This window comes from Rhinolophus sinicus, chromosome 15 (assembly GCF_057876585.1).
Source record: "Rhinolophus sinicus isolate RSI-liver-muscle chromosome 15, RSI-T2T, whole genome shotgun sequence".
Classification (NCBI taxonomy): Eukaryota; Metazoa; Chordata; class Mammalia; order Chiroptera; family Rhinolophidae; genus Rhinolophus; species Rhinolophus sinicus.
Window position 1 is genome coordinate 104,193,864 of NC_142515.1, and position 9,056 is coordinate 104,202,919.

Below are 9,056 nucleotides of genomic sequence, written 5' to 3' on the forward strand. Positions count from 1 at the left end.
TTCAAGCAGGAGTGGGCTGCCTCAGGGGTAAGAAGGACCCTATCATATGACTTTTTACTCAGAATTTGGACACCTTTGTCAGTAATATTGCGGAGGAGATTTCAGCGTGGGTGGGGAGTGGACCCAATTCGCTCACTCTAAAGCCACTTTTGCCGCGGAGACACTGAAATGTGGAATCCAGTCCATCGCTGTTTCGTGGACAGCTGCATCAGCCCATGTTCACTCAGCCAGCACTCACCGGACACCTACTACAGCCAAAGCATCATGTGGACAGTGGGGGATTTTAACCACAAAGATAAGGCAAGCTTGTTTACACCCAGCTACTGTGGCCGTGAGTGTACGGACCCCGGGAGGGGGACACAGAACAGCCTACACGCACTAATCAAACCAGGACTTGTTTTCTATTTCTGCCTTTGGGATTAGCGAAGGGATTGGCAGGTCTTTAAATCACTCCAAGCTGTTGACCGTGACGCCAGACCTGCTACCCGAAAACACCCTGCCAAGCGTGATGCTGTTGATCAAAACAAGGCTTAAAAAATATTTTCTTTTAATTTCCACTCTATTTCCTAATCAAGAAATACGTAATCCCGGGAGAAAAATCAACTTCTCTCTCTCTCTCTCTCTCTCTCTCTCTCTCTCTCTCTCTCTCTCTCTCGATCCCCGCCCCTATCTCCCTCTGTCTTCCTCAGTCTACCTGTCTCCTTCTCTCCCTCCCTACTTTCCCTCCCCACCACCCCTTCCAGCTTTTATCATTTTAAGCTGTGTGCATGCCATTCTTCAGGGGATTAAAGTCAAATTTAGTCTTCTGCAATTGTTATTACCTACCCCTTGGCTTATGAGATGCATTTGCTTGCATTTGTAATGCATCAATAACTTCCACTCTCCTCCACTTGTAAACAATGCATTATATTAAATAGCCTGTGTCTAGCCTTGTATTGAAACAGACAATAAATTAGGACTTGCAGTTCTTGGTTTTTACGGATTCCTAAACCTGCCAGTTACATGCCTGTCTGCCCCACTGAACATTCTCTCTAAAGCTGAGAATGCACAAAGCCCTTGTTCATCGTTCTCCTGTCTCCATCACGGCTGCCGGCTGTCAGTTTCACACCACCAAGCAGATTGTAATTGGCAGGATGAGGTGCAGAAATAGGGAATGGTTTGAATATGAGGTTCTCACTATACACGCACGCGTACACACACACACACACACACACACACACACACACACAGGAGTCTTTCTGGCTTACAACATTCTGCAAATGTAGGGACTTAATATGTGAAGCTTCTAATCAGAACCCATAAGGGTTGCTCTCGTTCATTTGCTAGCCCATGGATTGGAAGCAGAGAAAGGAAACACAATGCAATCAACACCTATGAGTATTGCTGTCCTCATCCAGTGCAGGGCCTGCCGTATCCTGGATGGATGCTGCTTTGGGAATGTGCCCTGCTGGGAGCCAGCCCATGTGCTTGGCTGGGAGGCTTCCCTGGGGTCTGCGATCTGCACGCTTCCCAAGAGTCACAATTGTCCTGCTCAGACTTCAGTAAGGTTCTGGAGCAACGAGCAAACAAAAGCTCACAGAATGTCAGGTAGTTTCTCTGTACAATTTCTCTGAAATGAGAGCTCACCACCATTCTTATACAAATTCAGACCTAACTGAACTGGATCACTTAGAGCAGGGTTTCTCAACCTCGGCAATAGTGATATTTTAAACCAGATAATTCTTTGTCATGGGGGGCCATCTTGGGTGTTGCACGACGTTTAAGGGCATCTCTGGCCTCTACTTACAAGATGCCAGTAGCAACACGCCCTGATGTGACAATCAAAAATGTCTCCAGACATTGCCAAACGGCCCCTGCAGGGCAAAAATCCCCCTCAGTTGAGAACCGCTACAACTTAGAGTTATATTTAGTCTTGATGTCTGCCCATAGTTACAGAATTTAGTCTTTTGCGATTGTTATTACCTAATAAAGACCAGAGAGTTCTACTCTTGTGCTTCTCAGAGTGTGGCCCCCCAGACCAGCAGCTGCAGCATCACCTAGAAACTTGTTAGAAACGGAAATTACTAATTCTTGCCCTACATAGACTGAGCCAGGAACTCTGGGGAGGCAGCCCAGCAATTTGCCGTAAGAAGCCTTCTAGGTGATTCTAACTGAAGGTAAAGTTTGAGAATTACCACACTATTCCAAAGCTCACTTCTTTAAAAAAATTATTAAAGACATTCTACAATTTTATTGGGTAACAGTGTGTCTTTTCCAGGGCCCATCAGCTCCAAGTCAAGTCATTGTCCTTCAATCTAATTGTGGAGGGCGCAGCTCAACTCCAAGTCCAGTCGCCAGTTTCAATCTTTAGTTGCAGGGGGTGCAGCCCACCATGGAGAGAATTAAACTGGCAACCTTGTTGAGAGCTTGCACTCTAACCAACCGAGACATTTGGCCGCCCCTTCCGGAAGCTCAGCGGCAGCTCGTTGTTTTCAGTCTAAATGTGGAGGGTGCAGCTCACTGGCCAATGTGGGAATTGAACCGACAACCCTGTTGCTCAGAGTTTGAGCTCTAACCAAATGAGATATCCGGCTGCCCCACCAATGCTCACTTTGTGCAGATAGAAAAACTGAGACCCAGAGAGATAAAGTGACTGCCCCAAAGTCATATGGCTACTTTAGATCCAGACCTTCTACTACCCAGACTTTCAATTACCACTGAATTATTCTCACCCACACTCCCTGGAGTAATTTCCCCATCTCAGCCTTCAGCCCGCTGCTTGCTCTACCTCCTAATTTATCCCTCTGACCACTTTTCTGAATAGTACTAGACTGTTTTCCTGACCCTTACTCCATTTGGATACTAATTAAACTGAGATTGGGTGTAACCATCTTTCTGTTTCTACTCCCCCCCTGCTAGCAGTGGGTGGTGTGGCAGTACATACGGTGTGAGTGTGGGTTTGTGGGTGATCTCTGCGTTTGTATCTACATGTGTGCATCTCGATAAACATGGCTGTGGGCAAGCATGAGCATTTGTGTGCATGTGGAAGGTAGAAAAAACAGAGAGGTTGGGGTCACCATAGGTGGCCATGCTCCTGCTCGCTCAAGCCCACATTTCTGAACACAGGGTCAGGAACCCGTGACAGCCTCTAGCAGCGTGTCCCTCAGTTCGAGGGCCAGTGGCAGGCATGAATTTTGTAAGGCAGATTTCAGCAGGCAGACACTGACATGTTCCTTCTTTCATTCTCATTTCTTCTCATGTCTTCAGGCTTTCCAGAAAACACACAGGTTAATCGCGAGTCAATAGATTGACTGTTTTTGACTAACATTCAAACAGCCTTTGTGATTTTTTCCCCCCTTCATACTGATCAGTTGTTAGGATAAACACAGTTATATTCACATCAGATGGACAGAGCCTCTGACCCCTCACCTTCTGTGAACATTCATAGTTTAAAAATAAATGGCAGATTTTGTGGCTCAAAAGAAGCTCTGAACTACTGTCTGATTTAAATACTGATTTGTGTCAAGTGTAGATGTATTTGGGTCACTGTAGAGGTATTGTATTTAGGAGACAGAATGACCCAGGCTGCAAATTCACAAAGGAGCTTGGAAAAGAACCCAGTTCTAACTTTAACCAACACGGTGATATTTTGACAAAGATTCTTTCCTTGACCAAACTTTAGTGAGGCTCCTCTGAGCCTCTGCTCAACAAGGCCCAACCTTGGGCCTTCATCTCTGTGCTTACAGAGTTCAGTTTTAGAATCCTGCTAAGTCAGTGAATTCCCACCCTCAATATAGGATCATCCTTCATATCTGATCAGTTTCCTCATCCCCTTGATCCCCCAGGTGACATAGGGTCACCCTGGCCTGTCTTCCACAAGAATCTTATTTAGTCGATTAAGCAAGAATCTAGCTATTCCTGATGTCTCCTCTTAGTAATTTTCCACCCATTGACTCCCACGCTGCTCCTTGTCTATAAATCCCCACGTTTACTTGTTGTATTTGCAGTTAAGCCCAATCTTTCTGTCCTACAGCAAAACCCCATTGGAGTAGCCCCTGTTGAATAATGTCTTTCTTACCATCTCTTACAGTGTCATGAGTAACGTTTTTCTTTAACAGTTTACACATCAGCCAGGATTGATCTTGGCTATCTTGCAAACCCTATGTCCACAGAACATAGATCTTGGCTATCTATGTCCACGGAACTCAAGGCATTGCTGGGGAGAAGTAAGGTAGCTCAGGATAGAAAGCTTTGAAGAGCTCCCGGTCCAATTCAAGACTCATAAAATGAGATGTTTGCACTTGCCTTATCCCTGAGTCAGAAAAATCAGAATGCAGATCTGCATGTCTCCTATAGCGGTTCGTCTTTATGGGAAAGATTTTTTAACACCAGAAATTATTTCTTGATTTGAAAAAAAAGAAAAGAAAACAAAAACTGGTCGCTGGTAATAACCTGCGCTTCCTAAGTATGTTTGTTTATTTTACAATCAGTTCTATTTCTAGCAGGTGAAAAGCAACTATAAGAAAAAAAATATCCTGAGGGCCACCCAACAAACAACAGGCAAACCTTACTTCCTGCAAAACGAACAGGATTTTTGCAGGACTGGGCAAAAGCCAGCATGCCTAAATCTAGAGCAGGGCAACTCGGAGTGTGTCTGTCAGCTCGTGGCTGTCCATCAGCTGTTTGCTACCAGTTCATGACAGGAAAGTACAGAAATTGAAAGTAACCATTTTAAAACACTTATAAAAATTTGACATAGTAATTTTATGTCTCTTGACTCTAACAAGAAAAAAATCGGAGTTTGAATTTTGTATGGCTGTTTTTTTATTTCATTTTTCTAGTTATTCAATGTTATTGTATTTTACAAAATTATCAATTTACAAGGGATTGGAAATTTTTTTTAAAGCCCTTCACCATAGATATCTGAAAAGCACTGATCTATGGGAAGATAGCAGCTTAATATAAATAATAACATTGTCATAATACAGAGGGGGCAAAAAAAAATGTAACACATTTTAAGAAAGGAAAAAACTGTACTAAAATTGCAATACACAATATATACCAATAACAAAAGATGAATACAAGTCATGCGTATACATTGTTTTGGCACCCCAGGTATTTATTATGCATAAGGTCCTGTTATAATGGCTTGCAACGTAAATTCATTTACTTCTCACAACTCTGTAAGGCAGAAACTTTTTTTGTTGGTGGTGAAAAATTGCTAAACTTCATTAGTATTTATGTAAACACAAATTAGAGAGGCAGTGAGATACCATTACATCCAATTTGTCAAAAATTAAGAAGTCTGACAATACCAAGGGTCAGAGAGTATATAGATAGATAGGAACTTTCATACATTGCTGGTAGGAGTGTACATTTTTAACCTCTTTGAAAAATAATTTGATGTTCCCTAGTGAATTTCAAAGTGTGCATGTCAATGCATATCGTTTAGAAAAAATCTTGCACATATGTACTAGGAGACATGTATAAATAATATTCACAATTATAGGAACAAAGGTAGCAAGACTATTTCAAGTTCCACCTTCTCTCATTTATTATTCAGGCATTTCACAAACATTTACTGAAAGTCTGCTATGTCACTGGAAAGTCACTGGAGAAACACACAAAGAGGAAACCCTCAGAAACTCAAGGCATTGAATCTCTATCTCTTCTGTATGTACATCTAAAATAGTGTTTATTGTATGTGATTTAATACTGTGTGTGTGTGTGTGCGCACACATGCGTACACACAGGCACAAATGCCCACGCTTTCAGGCATGTATGTGTATATTTTACTTTTCCTCCCATTTCACAGATGAAGAAAGTGAGGCAGAGAAATGATAAATGATCTTCCTAGCACAACTGATATGTAACAAGTGAGATGAGAATCCAGGAAGTTTGGTTCTTGAGTCCATGCTAATAACCCCTGTCATGAAACTCTACAATAAAATACAAAACAACTTGATTCATATGTAAGTGGTCACATATAAAGAAAATCAAGGAATGATTAACACCAAAATTCCAGAAGGGAGGAGGGAATGCTGTTACCAGAGAAGCAGACATGCCGAGCCTCAAGGTTCTGAACCTGGCGTTCAACCATGGATGTTCATGCTGCTATTACTCTTCAACTGTACATAACACATTTTATACACTATTTTATGTGTATGATACAATTCACTGTTTAAAAAAGAATTTTTAAGCAGTAACTGGAGCTGTCAACCAATGGCACCCACAGTCTCTGGAGCACCCCCTAACGGGTCAGGCAAGTGCAGCCATTCTCCTCCATCAGGCACAAAGTAGGGGGGTGGTCAGAACAGGACCTCAAAGTTTCCTTTCTTTTTTTTTAATTTATTTTTTAAATTTATTGGGGTGACACTTGTTAGTAAAATTACATAGATTTCAGGTGTACAATTCTGTATTACATCATCTATAAATCCCATTGTGTGTTCACCACCCAGAGTCAGTTCTCCTTCCATCACCATATATTTGATCCCCCTTCCCCTCATCTCCCACCCCCCACCCCCCTTACCTTCTGGTAGTTTCCTTTCTTTCCTAGAAGTCTAAGATCCTTCCTTAAATCACATTCTAGAACTCACAGGAAGGAAGAAGCCCATATGACCTGAGCACCTGAACCAACACCTTTATAAATGGAGGCAGAATTAACATTTAAGGTTGGCAGAAGTGCCGCACTTGAGGAAACATACAAGAGCACAATTTACAGTGATAGAGGGTGTTGAGAAAGTTCTTGATCTATTCCAAGACTTCACTGTGTGTGATTTATACATTAATAATGATGTGGGTAATATGGGGCCCACTTCAGTAAACAGGTGAAGCTACTTGCTTCCTAAGAGACTGAGGTGACACATGTGTTTATGCTACACAAGAACTCTTCTTGATATGCAGAGGGCTAATGTTGCTAAGGAAAGGCTGGGCTTGGGAGGTTTTAATCGCTTTTCGGTGTCCTGACAACAGCCACGTGAGAGAAAGCCATAGATGCTTACTTGCCAAGAAAACAGGCTTGACGTGTCATGCAATTCAAAAAGCATGTGAGGCTGACAGGCTGCAGACGGCTGGGTCCTACACCAAACCAACTGAATCAGGATCTCATGAGAGTAGAGCCCAGAAATCTTCATTTCTGCCAATCGCCTCCCCCACCTCAGGATTCTAACGGAGATATTCCTGGGACCATTTAAGATACACCAGGTGAATTAAGAGCAAATGCTTTATAATCACACAAACATAGGCTGAATCTTGTTTTTGCCACTTACTAATTGTTTGGCCTTGAGGAAGTTATTTAACGTCACTGAGCCTCAATAGTCCCAATCTGTAAAACGGATGATAATATTACTTATCTCTCAGAACTACTAGGAAGATTTAATTAAGTGGCTGTATATAAAGTACTTGGCATAAAATAAGCACTCAAAAAATTTAGCTGTATTTATTTACTATCATTTATGAGCACCCATGATATACAAGGCAACGTGGGGAAGGGTTAGAGGGAAGACAAAAATGAGCAAAATAGTCCCCTTTTGAGGAAATTATATGCAGTGGAGTTGTATTTAAAGCTGTCCTATAAACTTAGCAGGAAAAAACATTCTCAGCTGTTTTTCTAGAATTATCAAGGCATTACTATCCTGAATCAAAACCACTTTAAAACCCTTGATCTTAAAATAATAATAATAATACCCTTGATCTTATTCAGGAGACAGCTTTACAAGTTGAAAGTGGGAAATCTGCTGGGAACAAGTATGAGCCAAAAAGCTAACCTTCCTCTGAATCAGACTAGACACTCTGAGTGACTTTAAATTCCCAATTGCTGACAAAAAGTTTTTACAAGCCTATGCCCTATCCCTCACACTGAGCCCTTGTACCCGTGGGTTTGATGCTGGCAAGCATAACAGCCTTGGGAAATGTGCTACCATCCTCTTGGCCACTGTTTATGGGTCTCCTTCAAGTCCCCCTTTATGAAATTGTGGCTCCCAGGACCAGGTTAGCCTATATATGCCAACTGAATGGAGAGAGCAAAGGTGAAGGGGGCCTTCACAGAGCAGACCCTTACAAAACCCATCTCCTCTGAAGGGAAAATGGGCTCCCTGTGAAAGCTCTTCTGATTCTTTAAGATTCTTTGGTAACGTTCCATAAATACTATTGTCAGCTCTCTGTGCCAAAGAAGGAATATCATTAGCAGCTTGATTTCAAAATTATAGCTAATTTAGAAATCATGTCTGGGGGCTCTGAGACTGCACAATGCATCAAAGAAATTACTTCATCCAAACTGACCCAGGGAAAGCTAAAACATTATACCCTCACCTGAACTCTTCCCTATACCTGCATCCATTCTAGAGATAAGCAGTGAACACCTCCAGGGTTTATGTAAAGCAACCTCAAACTGATTTTCCTTCTCTCTGATTCAAAGTGATTCGAGTTGGTAAGCAAAGGTTTAAATTCAAAACCTTTGTAGACTCTTAGTAGAATTAGAGCCTGCATAGAAGCATAACTATAAATGAGAGCTGCTGAATAAGTTGAAATAAGAATTTTATCACCTTTGCTAATTATAGCAAGAAGAAATAAATTTAAATCAAGAGTTTCCAAAGAGAAACAGTGGTTGGATAATCCACCATCAGATAAGTGGCGAGTCTTTATTAGAAAAGAGTTCGATCGCTGGCTATGATGCTTAACTTGGTACAGTGATTTTCAGTGGTAGTTTTTTTTAAATATTGATGCCAGACCCTACCTCCAAACCAATTAAATCAGAATTCCTAGGCGTTGGGCCCAGGCATCAGTATTTTTTAAAAGATCCCCAAGTGGTTCTCCTGGGCAGCTCGAGACTTGCTGCCTTTGTTAGCAGAACTTAGTAATCTGAAGAGAAAAGGCTGCTTTTAAAATAGTTGGACCTTTTCCCTGGAGCATCAGACAAACTGTGTTGATTAACTAACATTTTCCGAACAACAGCAATGAATTAACTGCTGCTGATATTCAGGCCATGGAATTAGACATGACTCCTAGGCCTCAGACTCATCTCCCCAGAGAGAAGTTGGAACGTGGATTTCTGAGAACAAGGACCTGGCAGTCAACAA